Source organism: Lolium rigidum, chromosome 7 (genome assembly GCF_022539505.1).
Source record: "Lolium rigidum isolate FL_2022 chromosome 7, APGP_CSIRO_Lrig_0.1, whole genome shotgun sequence".
NCBI classification, from domain to species: Eukaryota; Viridiplantae; Streptophyta; class Magnoliopsida; order Poales; family Poaceae; genus Lolium; species Lolium rigidum.
In genome coordinates, this window is record NC_061514.1 from 63,746,494 (window position 1) to 63,759,110 (window position 12,617).

Genomic DNA, 12,617 nt, shown 5'->3' on the forward strand with positions numbered 1-12,617 from the left:
ACTTGTAAAACTCATACGTATCTTTAGTTTCGTTCATCCAAATTTAGAAAATAAGATATCTCTGGATTCATAAAAACGTGTAGAATACAGCAGACACATAATATTGCACTTTTGCATCATATTTTTACACAGTTTTTTGCAGAAAACTCAAATAGAGTATTTTGGCTATATAAATAGTTTTACAAATTATTTTGGAGTAATTCCTTTTGCTGTTAACAGAGAATTGAACCCTATGTACAGTAGCATTAGAAAATAATAATGTGACCTATACATTTCCCCTATAGTATTTATTTAGTGTTGTACATCTTTCTAATGATAGGAAATGTTTTTAATTATTAATTCAACATTAAAATTTTGCCATGACATCATGCATATAGTTGAAACCAGAGAACATATTAAGTGTGTTGTTCATGCTTAATCCACATATTGCATCCATATTCTTATTTGTGATTGTATATGTGTTGCTATGTGTTTATGGAGTGAAAATATTTGTTTGTAGATTGTGGTTGTGCTGATTGCAACATGTGTTTTTGCGAAGAGTGTACCAACTCCTCCTCTCACCAAGGCAAGTGACACTTTGATCATAATTTTCCCAATGTTTTATTACGCATGTAGTATTACTCACTAGTGTGCATGTGTGGAAATGTTAAACTATGCTATGTGAGCCACCAGTTAGGATAACCATAAGTATCTTGACCGACCGGTAAAAGACATCGTAGGAGTTGTTTGCTTAGTCATGCTACCCTTAGTTCATTGCGGATGGAGCAATGTTACCATTTTATATGACCTTGGTTCATTGCGGATGGAGCAATGTTACAACTTTATATGACAATTTGGTTCATTGCGGATGGAGCGATGTTACCATTTTATATGGCCTTTGGTTCATTATGGATGGAGCAATGATACCATTTTATATAATCTTGGTTCGTTGCGGATGGAGCAATGTTACCATCTCCCTCGGTTCATTGCGGATGTAGCAGTGTTACCACTTTAATGGCCATGGTTCATTGCGGATGGAGCAGTGTTACCACTTTAGTGGCACTAGTTCATTGCGGATGGAGCAATGTTACCACTTTAATGACCTTGGTTCATTGCGGATGGAGCAATGTTACCATTTTGTATGTCCTTTGGTTAATTGCGGATGGAGCGATGTTACCATTTTATATGACCTTTGGTTCATTGTGGATGGAACAATGATACCATTTTATATAACCTTGGTTCATTGCGGATGGAGCAATGTTACCATTTCCCTTGGTTCATTGCGGATGGAGCAATGTTACTGTTTTGTTTGACCTTTGGTTCATTTCGGATGGAGCAATGATACCACTTTAATGACCTTGGTTCATTGTGGATGGAGCAATGTTACCATTTTGTAGGTCCTATGGTTCATTGCGGATGGAGCAGTGTTACCACTTTATTTGACCCTCGGTTCATTGCGAATGGAGCAATGTTACTATTTTGTTTGACCTTTGGTTCATTTCGGATGGAGCAATGTTACCACTTTAATGACCTTGGTTCATTGTGGATGGAGCAATGTTACCATTTTGTAGGCCCTATGGTTCATTGCGGATGGAGCAGTGTTACCACTTTATTTGACCCTTGGTTCATTGCGGATGGAGCAATGTTACCACTTTATATGACCTTTGGTTCATTGCGGATGGAGCAATGTTACCAATTTATTTGACCTATTGGTTCATTGTTGTAGGAGCAGTGTTACCACTTTAGTTGTCACTTGACTCACTAGGAATTTATCAGCTTTAGTGTCCCCTTGCCAATACAATTCAAATGTATTGACCATTCGTGGCTGCAACGTATCATGTTGCAGGTTTTCGAGACGATGTGTAAGGAAACGATATGGGTTACAAGTCTATCCTCAACATGCTCGCCTGTGGCACATGAAGACGAGGGACTCCATGTTGTCTATGATTATTCGTTGTGAAACTCTGATAATATGCTAGCCTTGTGCTATGCAGTTTGTAATCCTTTATGTAAATTCTGGACCATACGATGTAATAAAGACCTTTGTTTCTTGGTATTACATCTTGTACTGTGTGTGCTAGCGATTGATCCAGGGACTAGCACAGATACGCACAGAGATCGACACCTTAAAAGGTGAGGTCGCTACATGACCTGTGGACCCCAATCCTATTTTCTTTACTGATAAATTCAACTGCAATCATGTTCTGTTTACTTTCTGCAAACATCTCCTTCCATTCGATACGTCTAATTCTTTGTGTTTAGCAAACCGGTGAGATTGACAACCTCACTGTAAGTTGGGGCAAAGTACTTTGGTTGTGTTGTGTGCAGGTTCCACGTTGTTGCTGATGCCAGTAGTGCGCCCTGCCACTAGTTAGTCAGCAACACCTTCAGAAGTCACGCCTTTCTCCTACTGGTTGATTAAACCTTGGTTTCGTGCTGAGGGAAAAATTGCTGCTGTGCTCATCACACCTTCCTCTTGGGGTTCCCCAACAGTGTGAAGTCGGCGTAACGATAAGCACCATCAAGACTTTTCCTGGCGCCGTTGCTGGGGAGAAAGATGATTTCTACAAGGGGAGTCTCTCATCTCCAATCTTTTTTACTTTTCTTATAGTTTGCTTAGTTTACTTTATTTTGTTTTGTTTGCTTTATTATATCAAAAACGCAAAAAAATTAGTTTACTTTTATAGTTTTCTTTATATCAAAAACACACAAAAAAATAGTTTCTATTATAGCTATTATTTCTGTTGCTTAGTTTTAATTTTGCTAAAATGTCTACTCCTGTTACTATGTCTCCTGAGGAATTGATTTTCACTTTCAAGCAAGGGAGTGAGGAGAGTTTCAAGGAAGCTTGGTCTAGAATTAATAGTTCTTATATTAAAACTGAACCGAGAATGACTTCAGGCTTGCTTCTTAGTAGCTTTTATTTTGGTCTTATTCTGCGTTATAGATATGCTTTGGACACAGTAGCTGGAGGAGATTTCCTTCTTTGTGATGGAGATCAAGCTTTTAATGCCATAAAAAAGTTGATTGCAACATATAGCTCACCTAGTAATTTTGATTCATCCCTTGTGAGCTTTTTTGCTAGATTAAACACTCTTCAGACAAGTACAACTAGATTAAACGAATGTTATAGTATGCTTCAGGAGAAATATGATCAAGTTCCAATAAATTCTAAACCCACTAATTGGCTCCCTTCAGTCAAAGTTGATATAGGTGGTGAATTTTTTTATGCTCGTTGTGATATTATGTCTGAATTCTGCCTTATGCCTAGAGATATTTACGAGTCTTTAAATCTTTGAGAACTTTCTGAGGGAGGAGAAGAAATATCTCTTACCAATAATGTTGTTATATTATCCATTGGAATTGCTGAAGAAGTGCATACAAAAAATTTAGGGAGCATGGTATCCACTGATTATCTTGTCACTGAATGTGTAGGAAAATGACAAATCACGCTTGGGCGATCACTGCTAAAACTCCTGGGAGCAAGGATTGATGTTGGGGAAGGTATCATGATCTTCACCACCCCACAGGGTGGTTCTCATTGTTTCTCTATGAAAAAGCTTAAAAATAGGAGAGGTATGCGCAAGGCTTCCGCCATTTATAAAGTTAATGCTTCTTCACTCTCGCACTTTTACTGCGCCTAGCTGAAAGGCGTTAAAGAAAAAGTGCTTACGGGAGACAACCCATGTTTTATTTGCAGTAATTTTTCTTTTTGTTGAGTCTTGGAAGTTATTACCACTGTAATGACCTCTCATTATAATTTTTATTTCGTTTTTGTGCCAAGAATAGCCTCTAATAGGAAGAAAGTAATGTTTGGGGAAATTGCTGTCCTGAAAACAGATTATGTGCTGCTACCATAAAAAATCGTAAAAATAGCCAGAGCGGAATTTTGAGCTGTCATTATTGATGCTTATGCCCCAGGTTATTATCTAACTTTCATTAGTTTACCACTTTTTGAGATAAGCAACGGAGGATTTTCAAAAAAAAAATCTTTACCTGTTGTTCTGTTTTGACAGATTTGTGCACTATTTGCATTTGCCTCTTAAATCTCTTTCTTTTTAAGTTCTTTTGATCAAAGAGATTTTTGAAAGGTTGCTACAGTAGCTTATGCTTTAATAGATGTTTGATATATGTTAGTATTGAACCCAAGTGGATTTGTTTATTTTGATTGTACTAATGTTGCTAATGAAGAATTGTGTGAAGTTTTTGTATGAAGGAAGTTTTCAAGTGTAGGGAAAGAAGAATGATTTGATGAGATGAAGAATGAACAAAAACTCAAGCTTGGGGATGCTCCTGCATCCCAAGACATATTCAAGAGGTACAAGCGTCAAAGCTTGGGGATGCCCAATGCATCCCCTCTTCATCAACAAAGCAACATATCATCTCTCTATGCGCTATATTTTTATTGCTTCATACGCTATGTGTTGTTCTTGGAGCGTCTTTATTTTTGTTTTTTTGTTTAGTTTTGTTTTATTTGCTGTAGCATATGTTGGATCCCGGCACATCTTTTTGTAGAAAGACCCGCTCCTTTTTAATTGCATAAAACGCTCTAGTTTTCGTTGTTATTGTTCTGCGAGTGTTTTAGTTTTCTGGTACTGCGTTTAGCTCTTGTTCTTTCACTTGAATTTTGTTCAGAGCACGTTAGTATTCTTTAGTTATGTATGACTAGCTCTATGGTCCATAATGAATTTCATCTCTGAGAGTTATTTCAAATAAGTTGATTGGTGTTGGATACGAGTAAAATATTTTCATGACTATAGTGATGCAAAAGGAAGCTTGTCTAGACTGTGGCATAGACTTTGACATGTCATGTTGGATGTTATTCTTGTCATATGCTTAGTATTTATTATTGTAGCATGATTTGTTTCAAATAGCTGAGAGTGCATAATGTTTTATTGAAAGAATCATGTGTTGTTTCTATCATAAAAAGCATAGTATTGTGGTATTCTCCTTTGATGCTTTATTGGGTTGACTTGGCGCATGCTTGCACCAGTCAACTAAAGCCTCTATCATAATTTAGTTTTTTACTTGTAATATCACTTTATGCTTTGATTTATAATGTTTTATCACTATGCATGATTATGGTCATTACTGCTCTCTTAGTTGGTCGCTCCTAGTACTTTTACTAGCCTCCGCCTGTACTGAGTATGATCTCTACTCGTGCATCCAACCACCATGAAACAAAGTTTGACAATTGTGTCCACCATATCTACCTAGTAGCATTATTTCTATTCCAAGTAATTCATCATGTTTTTATCTTCCAAATTAAATCTTAGCATGAGAAAATTAGTCAGTAAAGCTCTCACAAACTTGATGGCACATTTACTTTCTTATACTTAATAAATTTGATCATTGTGCCTATCTTATGATGTTTATGTGTTTGCAAATTGCGAGTTGGGAGTTAGTAGAACCATGCTTTCACGGGGAACACTTTCGACATTGCACTTATATTTAGTTGATGTCATGTTCTTTTGTCTATGGATGCCTAGCGGTGCGAAATAAAATGGAATCTTATAAGTCCATGGAGTTTGTATATGAGCTAGGGAAACGTCTAGGCCGCTAATCTAAGCCATACATCATTCATGGTGGAAATTTACAGCTAAGCTATAGTAAGCATTCTATGAAGCATTTGCAATAAAAAGCTATACCAATAGTAAATATAAAATTCCTGAGGTGCTCATTATCTGTTTGTGTTGTCATTTTGGCATGGGATTGCTCCACAAAAGTACCTCCATATCATCGGGCAAGAGGTATCCCATTGGCGGTTCTCACTGATTACAATGACAAAAACTTATTTGGGACCTAAGTTGACTAGCATGAGGTTTAGGTACTCGCATTCAAGGGGCATGAGATTTTGAACTTGTGATTTGCAAGCATATAGCTCATTTTTGTGTCACATTAACTTTAACCATTCAAGATGCTTATTGTCGGGGGGAAGACCCCGGGTAGGGCAATGGACGCGGAGCGGCCGGCTTGAGGACGGCCGGCTCGCGGCAAAGGCCGGCTGAGGAGCAGCCGGCTGGAGCCGTGGCCGGCTGCCTCGGAAGCCGGCTGGCTCTAAGTCCTCGGTCGGCCCGGCTGCGGCCTTCAACGCCGTAGGCCGGGCCGGCTTCTACAAGCCATATCCGACTGGGGTTTGTACCTCAGACCGACTCGAGGCTGGCGAGTCTTGCACCGGAAGGAACTGGGTAGGTGATCCGGGTTCAAAGGTCCACGCTGACCTCATCTCCCGTAAAGTACGGGGCACTGTAGAGCAGCAGTGCCACGCGCTGGACAGGCCATCATGGCGTACGTCGGTCTGTACCGGCTACAGAGCATGATGGCGACAGCGACACCACCTCGCCATGCCGCTGACCTGAGAAGGCGGATGGGACGTGCCACTACGCTCAACGGCTCCCTGATGTCAGCGCCTCGGGAAGGAGCGGGAGCCGGAGCCGGCCAAGCCGGCCACTAGACTATAGGGACTTATATGTAAAGTACCGGTGCCTATATAAGCCGGGCCACCCCCCTCGTGCGGGGGACGATCGATCACTTCTCATTTCATTCTAGTCTTAGCGCTGCCCTGTGAGAGAGACCTTCGTCTACCTTAGCCTCCCAGGAGCAGCCGGATACAGCTCAAGGAGCACCATTGTACTGTGTTACCATCATATACACTCATAGCAGGAGTAGAGGTGTTACCTCCATCGGAGGGCCTCGAACCTGGGTACGTCGCCGTGTCGCTCGTGCCCATACCCGCATCCGGATACCGCCGTGAGACCTCTTAGGAACCACTTCGATTAGCCACCCTATGGCATATGTCATGACGATACCACGACATTTGGCGCCCACCGTGGGGCCTTCAGCGTCCGCGGCCGGTGTCTTCATCCGGACGGGCCTCACCACCACCACCGGCGAGCGGGTCGCTCGGGCTTGATCCGGAGATTCGGCTCCCTCGATCGCGTCGGCCGACAACGCTGGCCGCTTCGCCGACCGGCCATTCCCTCGCCGGCGGCAACATCATCAGCTTCGGCGGCTTCGACGTCTACGTCGCCACCGTCGCACCACCGCGCTACCCGCGCGAGATCGTGCGCTGCGCAAGCCCTCCCCCTGGAGCCGGCGCCAGCCTCACCACCGCCGGCCCCCGCATCATGCAGGAGGTCATGGCCACCGGCGACGACGCCGGCGACAAGTCCACGCGCGTCCGCGGTCCTGAGTTGGAGCGCACCAACAAGGATGCCGGCGCGTCCGGCTCGGGCCCAAGGGCCCCAGCACCACCGTCCCGCTTGGACGAAGTCCGGGCAAATCTGAGCTCCCCGCTCACAGCCGGAGCGGATCCCTCCTCCATCGAGAAGGACCTGGAGACGCACCGCCAGCTGCTCCTCATGCAGGCGGAAGAACTGTCTGCTGCAAAGCGGCAGATGGAGATCACCGAGCGCGAGTACAACCGCGCTCACGGCTTCACGCCAGCTGATGGCGTGTAACTCACACGTTCGTTGGGAACCCCAAGAGGAAGGTATGATGCGCACAGTAGCAAGTTTTCCCTCAGAAAGAAACCAAGGTTTAATCGAACCAGGAGGAGCCAAGAAGCACGTTGAAGGTTGATGGTGGCGAAATGTGATGCGGCGCAACAACAGGGATTCCGGCGCCAACGTGGAATCCGCACAACAAAACCAAAGTACTTTGCCCCAATGAAACAGGTGAGGTTGTCAATCTCACCGGCTTGCCGTAACAAAGGATTAAGCGTATCGAGTGGAAGATGATTGTTTGCAAGAAAATAGTAAAACACAATTGCGATAGATTGTATGCTATGTAAAGAATAGGACCGGGGTCCACAGCTCACTAGAGGTGTCTCTCCCATAAGATAAAAGCATGTTGGGTGAACAAATTACAGTCGGGCAATTGACAAATAGAGAAAGGCATAACAATGCATATACATGATATGATAAATATAGTGAGATTTAATTGGGCATTACGACAAAGTACATAGACCGCCATCCAACTGCATCTATGCCTAAAAAGTCCACCTTCAGGTTATCATCCGAACCCCATTCGGTATTAAGTTGCTAAGCAACGGACAATTGCATTAAGTATGGTGCGTAATGTAATCGACAACTACATCCTTAGACATAGAATCAATGTTTTATCCCTAGTGGCAACAAGCACATCACAACCTTAGAACTTTCTCGTCATCGTCCCAGGTGTCAATGAAGGCATGAACCCACTATCGAGCATAAATACTCCCTCTTGGAGTTAAGAGTACAAACTTGGCCAGAGCCTCTACTAATAACGGAGAGCATGCAAGATCATAAACAACACATAAACAATAGATTGATAATCACCATAACATAGTATTCTCTATCCATCGGATCCCGACAAACACAACATATAGTATTACATATAGATGATCTTGATCATGTTAGGCAGCTCACAAGATCCAACAATGAAGCACAACAAGGAGAAGACGACCATCTAGCTACTGCTATGGACCCATAGTCCAGGGGTGAACTACTCACTCATCACTCCGGAGGCGACCATGGCGGTGTAGAGTCCTCCGGGAGATGAATCCCCTCTCCGGCAGGGTGCCGGAGGCGATCTCCTCGAATCCCCCGAGATGGGATTCGCGGCGGCGGCGTCTCTGGAAGGTTTTCCGTATCGTGGCTCTCGGTACTGGGGTTTTCGCGACGGAGGCTTTAAGTAGGCGGAAGGGTAGGTCAGGGGGCGGCACGAGGGGCCCAGGGGGCAGGCCGGCGCGGCCAGGGCCTGGGCCGCGCCGCCCTATCCCCTGGCCACCTCGTGGCCCCACTTCGACTCTCCTTCGGTCTTCTGGAAGCTCCGTGCAAAAATAGGACCCCGGGCGAAGATTTCGTCCAATTCCGAGAATATTTCCTTACTAGGATTTCGAAACCAAAAACAGCGAGAAAACGACGAATCGGCTCTTCGGCATCTTGTTAATAGGTTAGTTCCAGAAAATGCATAAATATGACATATAATGTGCATAAAACATGTAGGTATCATCAATAAAGTGGCATGGAACATAAGAAATTATCGATACGTTGGAGACGTATCACCATCCGGCGACAACCCAAGCCGAGCCGGTCACATCCGCCGGAGGGGAGGCGGCCTGGGCGCAGAGATCGCCCGGGACGGCGCAGAATCGCCGGCTCCATCCATGGAGCCACCGGTCTACAACACCCCCGACAAGAACATGCGCGCGGCGCAAGCCGCCGCAGAAGAGCTGAGCCGCCTCCAAGGCGAAGAGTTACGCCGCCAGACGAAGCGGGTAACCGAGGCCGCTCAACGCAGCCACCAGCGCTCGGCCGACCCCAGGTACGCCACTGCCCCTAGAGCTTCTCACGCTCGTGGGGCTGCAGGCAACGACAGGGACGGTCCGAGGGACACGGCCGAGTCCGCCTCCCCCGCACCAAGCCGGCACCGGGACTCCCGGAACACCCACGCAAGTTCCAGCCGCACAAGCCGGCCACCCAGTGGCAACAGCGGCCGCAGCCGGCCACCATCAAGCCGGCGTGACGAAGAAGAGTACGAGAGGCCGTCCACCATCAAGCACCGCGCGGCCCCGGAGGCCAGTGGCCAGCGCCAGCCGGCCCACTCCCGGCTGGGCCCGCGCATCGAGCCAACCGACGCCAGAGATCGCCTCGACCGGCTGGTCGAATCCCGCATCGCGGAGGAAGAGGGGCCAGCCGGCCCCAAGTGCTTCGGGCCGCGGATCCTCAACGAGCCCATGATCGACGGCTTCCAGCTCCCCCGCGACACGCCCAAGTACGACGGCACGGCCAAGCCGGAGGACTGGCTGCAGGACTACTCCACCGCGGTCGGCATCGCCAAAGGCAACAAGCGCTGGGCAGTGCGCTACTCCCCCCTCATGTTGCTCGGCTCCGCCCGCACATGGCTCAATAACCTGCAAGCCGGCAGCATCAACGGCTGGCTCGACTTTGAGGACGCCTTCATCAGCAACTTCACCGGCACCTACCGCCGGCCGGGTCGCCCCCAACAGCTTGAGATGTGCAAGCAGGGCCCGGACGAGACGGACCGTGCATACCTGACGCGCTGGTGCGAAATGCGCAACTCCTGCGAGGGCGTGCATGAGATCCAGGAAGTCGGCTTCTTCATGGCCGGCTGCCGGCCCAACACCATGCTGTGGCACAAGCTGCGCCGCAGTGATCCCAAGACGATGGCCGCCTTGATGGCCATCGCAGACAAATACGCGCTGGCTGAGGAAGCCAGCAACACGCCGGCTGAGATTTCGCCGGCTCCATCCAGGCGAGACAACAACAAGCCGGCCGAGCACAAGCCGGCCGAGGGCGGCCACCACGGCAGCCGGCGGGACAACTATCGCGGCAAGCGGCACAGCGACCAGCCGGACCGCCGGTACGGCTCCGCCCATGTGGCAGCCGTGTCAGACCACGCGGCGGCCGGCGGAAGCCGGCTCCGGAGCGGACGGACCAGCCCCGGAAGCCGAAGTACACCTTCGAGCAGATGCTCGACTCGCCGTGCAAGTACCACAGCGGCAAGAACCCCTCCAACCACTCCACCCGCGACCGCCACTTCATGAAGCGGGCGACGAGCGGCGAGCCACTTCCGCCTCCACCCCCACCTCCACCGGCCGGCGGGCCAGGTGGCCAAGCCGGCGCAGAAGCCAACAACCTCGAGCACCACGAGGCTAACCAAGTGCACCATGGCGGCCGGTACCGGCTGAGGATGCCACCTACATCATCTTCACCACCGAGCCGGAGGACGAACGAGCCAACGGCGCCGTTCCTCGAAGTCAACGCGGTCATGCCGCCGGTCCCCCAGTACCTAAACTGGTCAGAGTAGGCCATCACTTTTGATCGCCGCGACACACCGGCTGTCCTGCCGAAGCCGGGCAGCTACGCCATGGTCCTCGACCCCACCATTGGCACAAGCCAACGCAGCGTGCGTTTTTCGCGCGTCCTCATCGACGGCGGCAGCAGCATCAACATCCTCTACCGCGACACCGCCCGCAAGCTGGGCATTCAGGAGGCCGAGCTGCGCCCCACCCCCACCGTCTTCCACGGCATCGTGCCAGGCCACTCATGCCAGCCGATCGGCCGGATCACGCTGGCGGTCATGTTCGGCAAGCCGGACAACTTCCGCACGGAGAACGTCGAGTTCGAGGTGGTGGACCTGGTCAGTCCCTACCACGCGCTCCTGGGCAGGCCGGCCCTGACCAAGTTCATGGCGGTGCCCCACTATGGATACCTGAAGATGAAGCTGCCGGGCCCAAAGGGGGTCATTACCGTAGCCGGCGATTACCGCCGCTCTATGGAGTGCGCCACCCAGAGCTCGAAGATGGCTCAGACGCTGGTCATAGCTGCCGAGAAGCAGCTCATCAGCGACGCCGTTGCCATGGCTAAGGCCGCGCAGTCGGGCATGCCGGCTGTGGGCAACCCGGCTGGGACGACTCACTTCCAGCCGGCCAACGACACCAAGAAGATCCTGCTCGACCCGGCCCAGCCGGACAAGTTCGTCACCATCGGTGCCGGCTTGAGCAGCAAATAGGAAAGCGAGCTCACCAGCTTCCTCCGTGAGAATCGGGACATCTTCGCATGGTCTCCAAAGGACATGCCGGGTGTACCGAGGGAGTTGGCTGAGCACCACCTCCACGTCAGACCAGAAGCGAAACCGGTGAAGCAGCCCCTCAGGCGCTTCGCCGAAGAACGAAGGAAGGCCATCGGTGAAGAGATCGCCCGGCTCCTAGCTGCCGGCTTCATCATGGAAGTACTGCACCCGGACTGGTTGGCAAACCCAGTCCTCGGTCCCGAAGAAGAACGGCTCCCGGCGCATGTGTATCGACTACACCAGCCTCAACAAGGCGTGCCCGAAGGACCCCTTCCCCTCGCCGCGCATAGATCAAGTCATAGACTCGACTCGCCGGCTGTGAACTGTTGTCTTTCTTAGATGCTTACTCGAGGCTACCACCGGATTCCTTTGAATCCGGCTGATCAAATAAAGACTTCGTTCATTACCCCGTATGGGGCTTATCGCTACACGACTATGCCGTTACGCTTGAAAAATGCAGGCGCCACCTACCAAAGGTGCATGCAAAAGTGTTTGCAGGATCAAATCGGCAGAAATGTTCACGCATACGTGGATGATGTCGTTGTAAAAACCAAGGAGATGCCTACCCTCCTTGATGACTTGAGAGAAACCTTCACCAATCTGCGAAGATTCCGGATGAAGTTGAACCCGGCCAAGTGCACTTTCGGCGTGCGTCTGGCCAGCTCCTGGGCTACCTCGTCTCTCAGCGAGGAATCGAAGCCAACCCGAAGAAGATCAGTGCCATTGAGAAGATGGAACTGCCGCAGTGCCTCAAGGACGTCCAGAAGTTCACCGGATGCTCGGCCTCCTTGAGCCGCTTCGTCGGCCGGCCGGGGAGAAGGCACTGCCCCTGTACCAGTTGCTTAAAAAGACAAACTCCTTCAGCTGGACGCCGCAGGCGGATGAAGCCTTCCGCGACCTGAAGCGCATGCTCTCGACTGCACCTGTCCTGGCATCGCCGGCTTCAGTTGAACCGATGCTGTTGTACATCGCAGCCACCAATCGGGTGGTTAGCGTCGTCCTGGTGGTGGAGCGCAAGGAGGCCGGCAAGGAGCAGCCGGTCCAGCGCCCAGTCTATTACC